The following is a 12,243-nucleotide window of genomic DNA, read 5'->3' as shown; positions in this document are numbered from 1 at the left end:
CTGTATAGCCTATATACCCTGGGTGAAAAACTTTTATTTCGTTTGATTTTGGGATTTTTTATTTTTGCTCGAACCGCTTGTGCCTTTGGGATGCGCCTATTCCTCTCCCAACCCCACTTTCCTCCCCCTTTTTTGTTTAACACCCCTCCCTTTTCCCGGTGTGCTAACACAGACACACACAGCACACAGCCAGAGAGCGCGAGCATCAAGACACTTTCCTTTTCTCTCTTATATGCGGTGTGTGTGTGTGTGTGTGTGTGTGTGTGACGCTTTGGTTGTATATGTGTGCACACATCAGCCGTGTCTGTGTGCTGTTCGTCCGTTTTTAGCCCACACTTCCCTCCCTTTTCTTCCTTGCGACACCCTGTTGTTTTTTTGGGGGATGGGGGGAGGGTGGGGTAGATAGAGGAAGGACACCTCCCCAAGGGAAGGAAGGAAGGAGGAGCGGATTTTGTGTCTTTGTCGACGTGTGCGTGAAATCGTTTCACGCGAGCAAGGAAGAGGGAGAGGCTGCGGGCGGCGCTCAATAATCAAATGGAGAACGAGATCACATGACGGGACAAGAAACGAAATATGTCAACGGTGCTGTGTATTATAATAGAAGAAACGTTTCGGACAATGAACGCGATAGGGGAAATATAACAAAACAACAACAACAAAATATGAATCTAATAAAGGAATAATAAACGACCGTCCGCGAAATCAATTGCCACCGTCAACGTTCAATTATAGAATCTACAAGAAAAGAGAAATTGGTGAACATCATCGACATCAGGCCATTCTCCTTGTGAAGAAAGACAATCAAAACCCCTAGATATACAGGAAAATTGAAACTCGTTTTATTATATTACATACGTTTACATACAACAAAGGACACGGACAAGATTCTATAATATATTCGTTATCCTATACATGTCCACGAGGGCTATCTCTCTAAATTTCGTGAAACTCTTTTTTTAATTTTCCACAACAATTGCTGGCCATTGTCTGTTACAGAATTGGTGGCGCGTGAGTGTCGTTAAAAACAAAACAAAATACAGCAGGGTATATATATATATATACTGTACACACACACACAAACACACAACAACAGACAGAAGAAAGATATACGCGTCACACTGAGCGCCCAGGGAGTGTATAGAACGTATCAGCCTGGGCAAAGAAGAAAAACACGGGTTAAACACGGCGGCACGACACGCCGTGGAGCTGCTATATCCAGAAACGGACACCCTGCGTGTGGCTTGCCTTGTATATATATCTATACATCCATATAGAAACTCGGGCAAAAAGCCCAAAGGCAATCAGCATAGAACAAACGCAAACAAAAGAAAAAAACAAAACAAAAAAATGGAGGGGGCATTTAAAGTTGTTTTTTTTTGGGTGGGGGTGGATAAAACAAAACAACTCACGCGGGATTCAATGACCCCCGTCAGAAAAAAAAAGAAACAAAAAATGATGATGAAAGTCTGTGCGCGCTCGTGATTCTATACGCGCGTCTATATAGGCCTGAAATTTATGTAAAACAACATTTTTCTTTTTGCTTTTATATAAGACTGAACACAAAACTTGTTTTCTTTTTTCCCCCTCAATTCGGGAGGGAATAGTCTTTCTTCGTTTCCCGCGTGCGCATTTGGCGATAAAGAGTCGACGACAAGGTATAGACATATAAAGAGAGAGAGAGATGAAAAAAACAAGAGAAAAAGGAAAAAACAAGTAGACATGATATACACACAGCACACAGGGCGGATTTTTTTGTTTGAAAGGGGGGGGGGATGTATCACATGCAGTCAAACACGAAGACGACGGGTGTTGTACAACCCCACCCACGGGGGGAAGAAAACGCACAAGTCCCGACGATGAAGAGATGGTGATAGGTTACAAGATAATAGATGACTCCGCCTACGGGCCAGGCGCTACGTCGTGTCGCGGCCAATCACCAGTCAAAGCTCTGTGTGCTCGCCAGTTCTCAGCTTTCAGCCTTCTTTTTTTTTTTTTTTATTTCTTTATTTTTATTTATTTTTTTTTGAAAGGACATAGGCAACCATAGAGAGTGGGGTGGATACGAGCCGTCAGGTGAAAGTATAAGCTCGGAGCTATATAAAAAATAAGGGGGAGAACTGCCTCTTTTCGTTTTGCCAAAGCCAATCCTCCCCTCGCCATACCCTCACAACTGTGCCCATGTCGGAGGGTGGTGAAAGAGGAGTGGGTGCAGCAGCACACGATAGACCGCTTATGGGTACAGCTGTTGCAGGCCGTGTCGGGTCCCGTGTTGACACGGACCCCGACACGGCGCCAGCACAACCCCGGGACTCTGTCCGTACATAAAGATCCTCGTTCGTTTTTTGTTTATTTTATTTTTTATTTTTATTATAAATATCTTTTTTCTTTCTGGGAGGCGTTCCTTTTCACACAAAAACACAGTCCCACCACCTATTGGCGTGCGCAGCAGTTGGAATCCCGATATATGACACGTCGAAACAAATTACAGTTCGTCTTCGTTTGTCGGCAATAGCAAAACGCGTTCGAGTGACGACCGGAAGAATATTTATCTACGTCGGAACGGAATCAAAAGAGCCAGTGTATGTGTCGTTAACAGTCAAGTATTTTCAATTGTGAATATACATTCAAATTTATATACAACACATTTTTAATATTTCCATTTGAAATTTCTGTTTACCGTCGGCTTTTGTTGTTCCCACAGTTCCATAGGCCTATAGGCGTATACAGAAACGGTATAGTTTGCATATCAAATGGCAGTCCCAGTTTCTAAAATTTGTTATGAGTGTTTGTGATTAATATTTATACTCATTCTCATCACGTGTAGATATTAAATTGGTGAGTTTCTACGTGCATTGCCTGGCTCGGTAAAAAACCAGCAAACAACTCTCCAAAAATAAGACAAGGTTATCATGAATCACTCACGTGTGAGAAACCTCTCGCATTTCATTCGTCTTGCATATTGATTGTTTTGTTTTTTTGTTTTTTTGTTTTTTTCACTTTTCTTTCTAATTCATTCAATTTTTTCAGCGGTTCAAAGTGATTGCACCATTATATACCAACCCAACCTAGTAATATAGGCCTAATATACATGCTGTGGAAAGGCAATGAAATAAAGTTATATTATTCAGAGGAAAATAGGCCTAAAAGGATAACAATTTATATAGGCCTCTATTCCGAATCAAGTAGACCAACATTTAAAATCATTTGAGATTATATTCGTATATATATGTAGCCTAATATAGAAAATACTTATATATATATACAGTATATTGCTTTCAACATAATTCAGTCGTGTGTGCGTGTGTTTGTAAGGACAGAGTTTTCGACGGCGACAGCGGCACGCCATCGACGCATTTACGCGTGTCTCATCATCAACTCTCCGCGGGGGTGTGCATCCTGAAAAACTGTTGAATAACACAGAGCTACCGTCCCCTTTCTGATGCTCGCCCGCGCTTTTGGATTAAATAGATAATTCACTATATACGGACAATGTATAGTATATGCATAGTTTATAGATGTTGTACGTGAAAAAGGATGGCATCACGCGGTTACATTAAAGGTTTTTGTGTCGTTTTTTAAGGTTCATTCCGCATTTATATATAGACGCCCGCCGTATAGGCCTATATTTCAATGTAGACTATAATACGGTGCTGTGCATTCTCGCGAAATTGGCCGTGTATATATAGGCCTATGAGGCTTATTTTCCTCTAGGCCGAGGTCACGACCTCCGGCCGTTGTATCCATCGGTAATTCACAGCCATTTCAAATTCCAAAGGTTTAAACTGGAAAAGAAAATGATGCGTCTCACAGTTAAGTGTTTACGATTTATTTAACTGGTATATACGTATACCATAACAGGCAATGCCGCACAGTGAAAACAAAAAGGAATAAATAATAATTGTCTCACTTGAAAGTGGGGTAAAACAGGCTATTAAGTGAAACACCTGCGGGATACACTTTTTCGAAAGTGTAAGTTGCCAATCTAGTCCTTAAGTAGGATTAAAGTGTAAACGAATAAGAGATTTTGAAGAAAAAAAAATGTAGACTGTGATGGGATTTGAACTCGGGTCTCCCGCACTGCAGCCCCATCTTAATAGACTTGATACGCTTGTTGTAACGTCCTAATGCTGTTGTTGCATAAACTGGTAGAATTCTGCCACTCTTGTTTCATCAACTCTATTAGTCGATTCAGCAAATTTCTTAATTTTTGCAGTTGATCCTTTAGGGACCTTGATCATTTGCATATATATACTATTTTTTGCTTTTGAATTTGCGTAGCTACACCGACTCTTTATATTTCAACTTTCCTGGACACCGTTCGAACCTTGGATATATTTTTACATTGTATTGACACATCACAACTGATTTAATGAAAAATGCCATGCAAACCTTTTATTTTTGGTTGTTGTCATGGTTCCACGTGACATTGATGGCTTTTTTGTTTGTTTCTCAATTCCTTTTGCGAAAAATTGACCACCCATCAAGGGCTATAAGTTAAGATCAGTTTCGTTAATTTTGGTTACACTTTTATCGATTTGGCTTGGCGAATCATTTCAAACTGAAAGAAAACTCGTTCAACATCCACGTTGCAGCACTTTCAAGTGTCCTAAATGTTAAGTGGGAAACCTCTTCTTTTTTTGGCTGTGTAGCTGTACATGTTGCACGTCCCTGTTTTCGTCCATGAATAATTTACCTGCTGTACATACTAAAATATTCAGTCGAGAACTCTTTGTTTTGTTTTGTTTGTTTTTTTTCTATCCCATCGTGTCCCGCAAAAATGACTTAGTAATTAGCCTGTTAGCACGTTTTCAGTACGACCAGCCAACAAGTCCAGCCATTTAAGGCTATTTAATATTGAATAACAACTATATATACACGGGCCAAACCGCGCTAACAGAAACAAACGTTAATCCAATGGACTCTAAAGTTTGCTCCATTAAATATACTTTTAATACTCACCGCACAATGGACTCCATTTTCTTTTTTTTTTTGAAAGGCCAGTTTATAGTCTACAGAACGTGAAGTCGATCTTACTTCGTATATCTAGACGCAAAAACAAATGAAAAGCGATGACAAGTGTTGCCCGTCTCTCTTATCATTTTTCACGGTTGCACGCGCTTTTCGATTTGATCAATTCCATTTTTTGTTGGACGCTGACGTCACGAACCTCATTTAATTATTTGATAGACTCTGCATCTGTTTAACGTGTAAAAAAACCCAAAACCAAAATTGTTTTCCTCATTTGGCCTTTAGACTATATTATACTACTGCGTTCGTTTGGCAACACACCAATATAATATAAGAGATCATTTCTTTCACAATGTCTATTTTACGTTACACACATGAAGGCAGCCGCAGTGTATATATACAGCAAACACGTATAGATTTCAGAAGAAGAAAAAAAAAAAATAATAAGTCGAGTCTAGTGTTGTGTGTAAATCTGTTTATTATGCAAGGGGGGCGCTCAGAGAGTGCGCGCGGAAAACCGCACCGAATGAATTTATAATGACAGGAAGTCCCGTGTGCTTTTGTTACTCGAGCGAAAAAGAAACCAAAAGATAAAAAAAAAAATACAAGAGAAATAACAGAACGAACAAAAGACGAAAAAAAAACCCACGCACGTCTATACACAACAACAACAACAACAACAACAAGAAAATAGTAAAATAGAATTATGGTTTCTTCTTGTCTATATACCTCTATATAGACTGTATATACATATATAGGATTCGTGTACAAGATATTTATAATGGATATGCACGTCTGTATCTATGTAGTGTATAACACGGCAGAAACCATCAACCACCCTCATCAAACACTCCCTTTCAAATTATCGCCATTTTCTTTTCTTTTTTTCCTAACCAAAAAAACAAAAAAAAACCTTGAAACACGGGCGGACATATTCGATGTGGACGATGATGGCGCTGCTGTCTGGTTTGTTGCTCTTTTGTGAAGCGATATAGGTAAAAAAAAAAACTAAACACGCAAGAACGAAGAATAATTGAAGTCTAGATGTATAATATGCATAAAAAGGGGGGGACGTATAGATCTATACAGGCAAAAATACAAAATAAAAGAGGCGAATTGAAAAGTGGAGGCGGCAAATTAAATATTTCGTTGTTTTTTTTTTTTTTAAAGAAAGAAGCGGGTGCCAAAAGTCTGCAACCTTTGTCTAGTCTAATAATGACGGATGAGTTCCAACCATCCCCCCTAATCGCCTTAGCTTCTTCCTTTTGTTTTGCATTTTTTTCTTTTTTTCCCGCAAAAAAAAAAAAAAAGAAAATCAACCCCATCATTATTCGGCATGAGAGGGTGATGTCTGTCTCTATTAGCTTGACGCCCCCCTCTATTTTCTTTTATTTTTCTAACCCCCCCTACCCCCGTCTTTTTTGTTTCCTTTCCCAACTAATGGACGTTTAACGTCTGGCCAAAAGGTATATTTGGCGTCCCATTCTATTATATGCACACCTGTATATATATATATACATAGCCTAGCCTATATACTTTTTTCTCATGCACACGGCCTGTTTTTGGATGAATTAAATTTGAAGAAACAAAACAAAAGGTACCGCAAAAAAAAGTGTAAAGAAAAGTATATAAGCGCAACACGTATAGCCTAATATACAATTTGCATCAGGAAATGAAGGGCAGATTGTTTTGTTTGGGTTGTTTTTGTTTTTTTTCTTTAGACGGCGTTCAGTTGATGCCACAGGCGATGGATGCGACATCAATAGTCACCCTGGTATAAATTGCATTCGAACAGGTGTATTATAAGAGCCTAAAGGTGATTGTGAAAACCATCCGGAGCCGCAGCACTTTGGAAGAAAACAAGAAAAATGACAGCCAAACGTTGGCACAGAGTAAAACAACAACCGAAAAAAAAAAAAAAAAAATACATAACTGAACATCCTAACTTTTTTTTTATTCTGCCACCACCCCCCTCATTTCAAGCAAACACATGTATAGACAACCCAACAAAAAACTCGACGTTTCGTTCATGTTCCAACTTTTTTGTTTCGTGTTTTTTTTTTTTTAAATTATATTTAAAAATTTCATTCCCGACCAACAAAAAAAAAAAAAAAAGAAATGGGCGTGCCAAATAAGCACAAGGGGAAGAAACACACAAAACACACCACCGGCCGCAATCATCTATGCTAATGTGACATGGACTATGGTCGGAGAAGGAAAAAAAAGGAAAAGAAAATATAAAAAAAAAACCTTTTCCTTTCCTTTATTCTTTTCTATATAAACATTCATATTCTTTTTGTTTGTTTCTTCCTTTATTTTCACCCCTCGCCGCACTCTTGTCCACACACGGTAAAAAAAGAAAATAATAAAAAGACGATCCATCTCTGCTGCTTGCTTTCGGTCGGAGGTGGAAAGGAAGGCGGGATAATCTATAATGGGGGTTAAAGCCGATGGACGAATGGGCTGCGTGCGCGGACATGTCCAGACACACCTGATGCATCATTCGCCCCCATATAAAGTGCCGTATCTATGCGTTTGCCAAGAGTTGCATTGGATGTGGATGGCATCATAGACATGATCATATTATATATATCTATGCAATATAACGCATCAGACAATCTTCTCTCTTTTGGGCGAACGTCGGGAGATGATATGAAAGTATAATGTGGATGCTGGGATCGTTTTCGTTCACGTTGAGGGCCAGTGCAGAAATCACGATGGCCCTCGTCCGTCTTTTAGAGGCTCATTTTTGGAGCGTCTTTTCTAGATGGCGTTGGCTGTGATTCACGTGTGGCGCGAGGGGAAATGAAACAAAGAATATTATTATATAAACAATAAATCCGATGGGGGGGGGAAAGCGGTCTCTTCACTGGTTGTGCGATTGGCATATGAAAATCGGTTGGGTCACGGTTAGAGATTGATGGCTATCGTCATCCAAACCCCCCCAAAAAAAAAAAGCCAGAAGAAAACGATAGGATTTTTTTTATTTTGTTTTTATTTTGTTTTTGAATAAAAAAACAACCAAAATTAAAAGGAATTTGGCTGTTGAAATCAACGCGTGAAAAGTATTTGAATAAAATTTCCCTTTTTTTCTTTTCTTTTTAAATTGAAAATTGATTGCCAGTGTCAGTGAATAAGTGGCGTTTAATTCAAATTAAATAGAAATGACATTGTCTGTGTTCCGTGTGCTGGCAGTTTATTTATTTGAAAAAAAAAAAAAAGAGGGACGACAGCAAGAAATGAAAATCACGCCAACAAGATGGAGCCAGCAGCAGCAAACGACACGCCGGGAGGGTGTGTACCGCGTGAGTCGTCGTCAATTTCGTCCAACCCTCCTCCTTTTCTATGTACACACACTGCGGTATTATAGACTACATAATCGATGGTGCAAAAAATTCGGGTGTCGCCCCCCCCCCCCCTTGTTCTTTTATCTGCACGTTGTCGAGCAGTTGCCTTCGGCTGGACCACATCAGAACACAATCAAATTCAAGCCAATTTGTTTTTGAAAATGGCCGTATATCCCTTTAGCCTATAAGGTTGGCCAAGTGTCTGAATGAAGAAAAACAAAACGCAAACGCCTTAACTTGAACCATCGAGATTTCCTTATTGGTATAGTAATAGATTGATGAACTATTATTTTAATTTCTTTTTTCATTTCTCGTTTCTCGCCTCGGACTTGTGAGGTGTCAAACATATCTAAACCTTTTCGATTTTGTCTTCAATTTCATCTATGGATCGCTCGAATCACGTTTTCAATGGTTTTTTGTGTCCAAAAATGATTTAGCCATTGCGATGTATAGAATCCAGACGTGTTGCAACAAGCCCTTTCTTTGTTTTGATTGCCTCGAAAAATGTATAGGTCTATCGTGTACTTTCTTATATAATGATCTTGTTTAATTACGACGCTGGTGTTTCGCAAGTTCGATTTTAATGGCACATCTTCCAGTCGTCCCTTATGTATTTCTTGGCCGATGATAACAACACGCACGTTATATAGCTATACATGGAATTCTTTTGCTCGAGAAATAATGATGATGATGATGATGGCCGATGCCTTTTTCCGGGAAACAAAAATGACAAGAGCCACTGCCTCTTTGTGTGCTGTGTGTCTTTCTCAAATGCACACAAGTTTTGAGGTTTTGCGTGTCGACTTGGCAACACGCGAAACGACGTTTGTCTCCTCGTCAGCAGGTGCAGACCGTCTCGATTTTCATTGGGCCACGTATATAGACGATATGTCGCGTTCATTTTTCAAACTCTCCCATCGTCTGTGCTGCACTTCTTATCCATTCTTTAGACGTGCGCACACATCAGACATACATAAGCGTCGACATGTAAATGTTTGATAAGGCACACAGAAAAAAATAGCAATCACATCGTAATCTTTATATTTTGGTTTCACATTTTGTGTTTTGTTTTATTTTTTCCACGGTATGGATGGGGTGACACGACCCGCACTTCCTATATACATCATCAACGTATAGTTCTCTGTCTATATATCATTATATTCTTTTGTTATTTAAAAAAAAGAAAAGAAAGAATATGTATAGCTGTAATGTCTCGTTGTTGTTTCTCGATTAGTTTTCTCATTCATTCGGTTCTCAACCCACCCGATTGATGTATAACGATCTGTACACACACAGACACACGCGTACACACACACGTTGCATTGTGTGTCTACATGGTTGTATATATAGTTTCTGCATCATGTGACGCACATTAGAATATATAGTCTGAAATATAACATTCGATCTGTAATGTACGGTAAAGCACTCGGCGTGTGTTACATTAGAGATGGGCGGGATACCTGCTATTACGTGACACGAAAAACAAAAAACCCAAAAACATTGAGAGAGTATAAAGGGGGAAGAGAAAGGAACATGAAAACGATGCATTTCTCTTCTTTTTTTCTCTCGCCTCATCTCTGCTCCTCCTTCATTGTCTATTTATTCCGTTGTCTATTATAATATACCTGAGAGAAAGAGAGAGAAACATGCAACGTGCTGGAAAGCTCTCATCACGCGCAGTTCAATCCCTATGGTATAGACTATTTTTGTTTTTAAATATATAGACAGCGAGAGAGACTATGGGAAATGTCTAATATATATCTGTACACGATGGTTGAACACATGCACGGGGTCTAATCGCGCAGGCGTTTCATATTCGTGTGCCGTCTGTGTATAGGATATTGAACAACCGAAACGAGAGGCAAAGAATATAAAAAGGGCCAACCATTTTTCTTTTTCGTGTATAGGATATTCGACGATCGCGTATATACAACAGCCTATAATCATCATCAGAAAGCAATCGACGCCAGAGGTATATATATACGCATTAAAATGTAGGACATCGACGATATGTTTAGTTATTTCCATGTATATAGCCGCTGCTGCGGGTCCTCTTTTTCGAACAATATTCATTGGCTTTTTTATATAGATAGAACTATATGTATAGAGATAACGAGGGACGACAATGCTCTGCATGAGAGGATTCTAATTTTATTTTTGTTCAAAAAAAAAAAATACAAAATAAATTTTGGTTTGAATTGTCGAAAACAAACCGCACGTCTATTCGTATCAAACGTGATGGTTTTGTGGGGGGTTATACGGGCGTGGTCAATCAGGTGGTAACGGACGTGGAACTAACGACCAACAAAAAAATAAAATGAAGGACGAGACGAATTGTGTGTAACAGCTGTAGAACAAGTGTCGTTCTTTAACCGCACGAATCGGGCCGGCATTCACCGAAGATGCCACGGCCTGGAACCTTGGCTCAGCCATCCACTTCTGATACCACAATCGGCGGTATATATAGGAATTGTCAACACAAAATCCCCAAAACAGTTCGATAAAAATAATAAAATAAATTCAAAAAAACAAACAAAACAAAAAACCAAATCAAATCAAATACAGAAAACAAAAGGACATGGGGCGACATATAGAGTCTAATAATAAAAGGAGAAGAAGAAGAAAAAAGATAAAAAGATGGGGAAATATAAATAAGGAAGAAAAATCAAACAAGCTTTTCAATATATTAAGAGGGGAATCAGACTTTGCGTGGAACGATCGAATCGCTCTCTTATTCCGCCCTATCTCTTTCTCTCTCTCTCTCTTTCGTTTTTTTTTTGTTGTTTTTGTTTGCCTTTTTTCTGTCGATTGAGTTGAATAATCACCTGCTACGTCCTGTTTCTTGTATAAAGATACATTTATAATAGCCTCTTTCCTCTCTCTCCTGGAGCTGCTGGGGCCCGACTCTGCTTCCCATCAACGACTGGCATCGGACAACACAAAAATAAATAGAATATAAGAAAAACAAAAGACGCACGGAATATGCGCGGCCCCTGTCGTCCGACTCTTGCGTCAATCGAGGGGTTATATCATTTCTTCATTTCTCTCTTCTCCTTTATTTTATTTATTTATTTTGATTTTTTTAAAAATTCACTTTGGAATATTTTAATTTTGATTCCCTTTTCATTTCTTCGGTTGCTGTGCAGGAAATGATCCGACCATTTTTTTCAAAAAAAAACATTTTCCTATTTTTTTATTTTAAAATTCGATTTCTTTCAGGACGAAAGGCATCGCGACGTGGACTGATGGAGGCCGAAGTATTTTCTTTTTTATACGACAAAATAAAATAGGGAAGAAAAAAAGAGAGAAGAGCATAGGGAACGTATATATACAAGAGCACACAGCAGCGCGCGCGTACCAAACCAACAACTTATATAGAATGTGTCGAACACGAAAAAGCTTTTACCGAGAGGGCAGACTCTCTTTTTTATTTTGTGTGTTTGGGGTTGGCGCTATAGAGTCACACACACACACAGCGAAAATAAAAAATCAAGATACACATATAAAGGAAAACGAAAGAACGCCCAGCAACCTCTGCTGATGGTCTCTCCTTGTTATATTATCCTGCTGTTTGTGTGCCGTGTGTCAAATGTATAAGTTGTTTTTTTTTTTTTGGGGGGGGGTTTTTAAAAAAAAAAAAAAAAAAAAAAAAAAAAAAAATATATAAGAGACACACCAACTGTATATATATATCGCAAGTGTAGACATATAATAGCTATCGGTGTATATAGCTGCGTAGATATAGAGTGCGACAGGAGCAATGTTTGCTCGTTAAATATAATAAGCTCGGCAAAAATGCATCTAATTTGGATACACGTCACCTATACCAATATGGCGGTTGTCTTAAGATGTTCTTATATAGCAGGTTGCAAACGGGGCATTAAAAGGATTATATATATATAAACAAAAGTCGAGAACAATTGAACTG

General features: G+C 38.8%; 1 long non-coding RNA gene across 1 annotated transcript; it reads left to right on the top strand.

Annotated features, from left to right (window-relative positions):
• The first annotated feature begins 2,171 nt into the window (after positions 1 to 2,171).
• LOC123472299 lies at positions 2,172 to 3,105 on the top strand. The gene is made up of 2 exons (XR_006646692.1): positions 2,172 to 2,732; positions 2,825 to 3,105. It is a non-coding gene; the product is annotated as an uncharacterized LOC123472299 (long non-coding RNA).
• The last annotated feature ends 9,138 nt before the right edge of the window (positions 3,106 to 12,243 follow it).

Source organism: Daphnia magna, linkage group LG5 (genome assembly GCF_020631705.1).
Source record: "Daphnia magna isolate NIES linkage group LG5, ASM2063170v1.1, whole genome shotgun sequence".
Lineage (NCBI taxonomy): Eukaryota > Metazoa > Arthropoda > Branchiopoda > Diplostraca > Daphniidae > Daphnia > Daphnia magna.
Note: the sequence above shows the minus strand (reverse complement) of the source record. Positions and strands in the feature narration are given on the sequence as shown.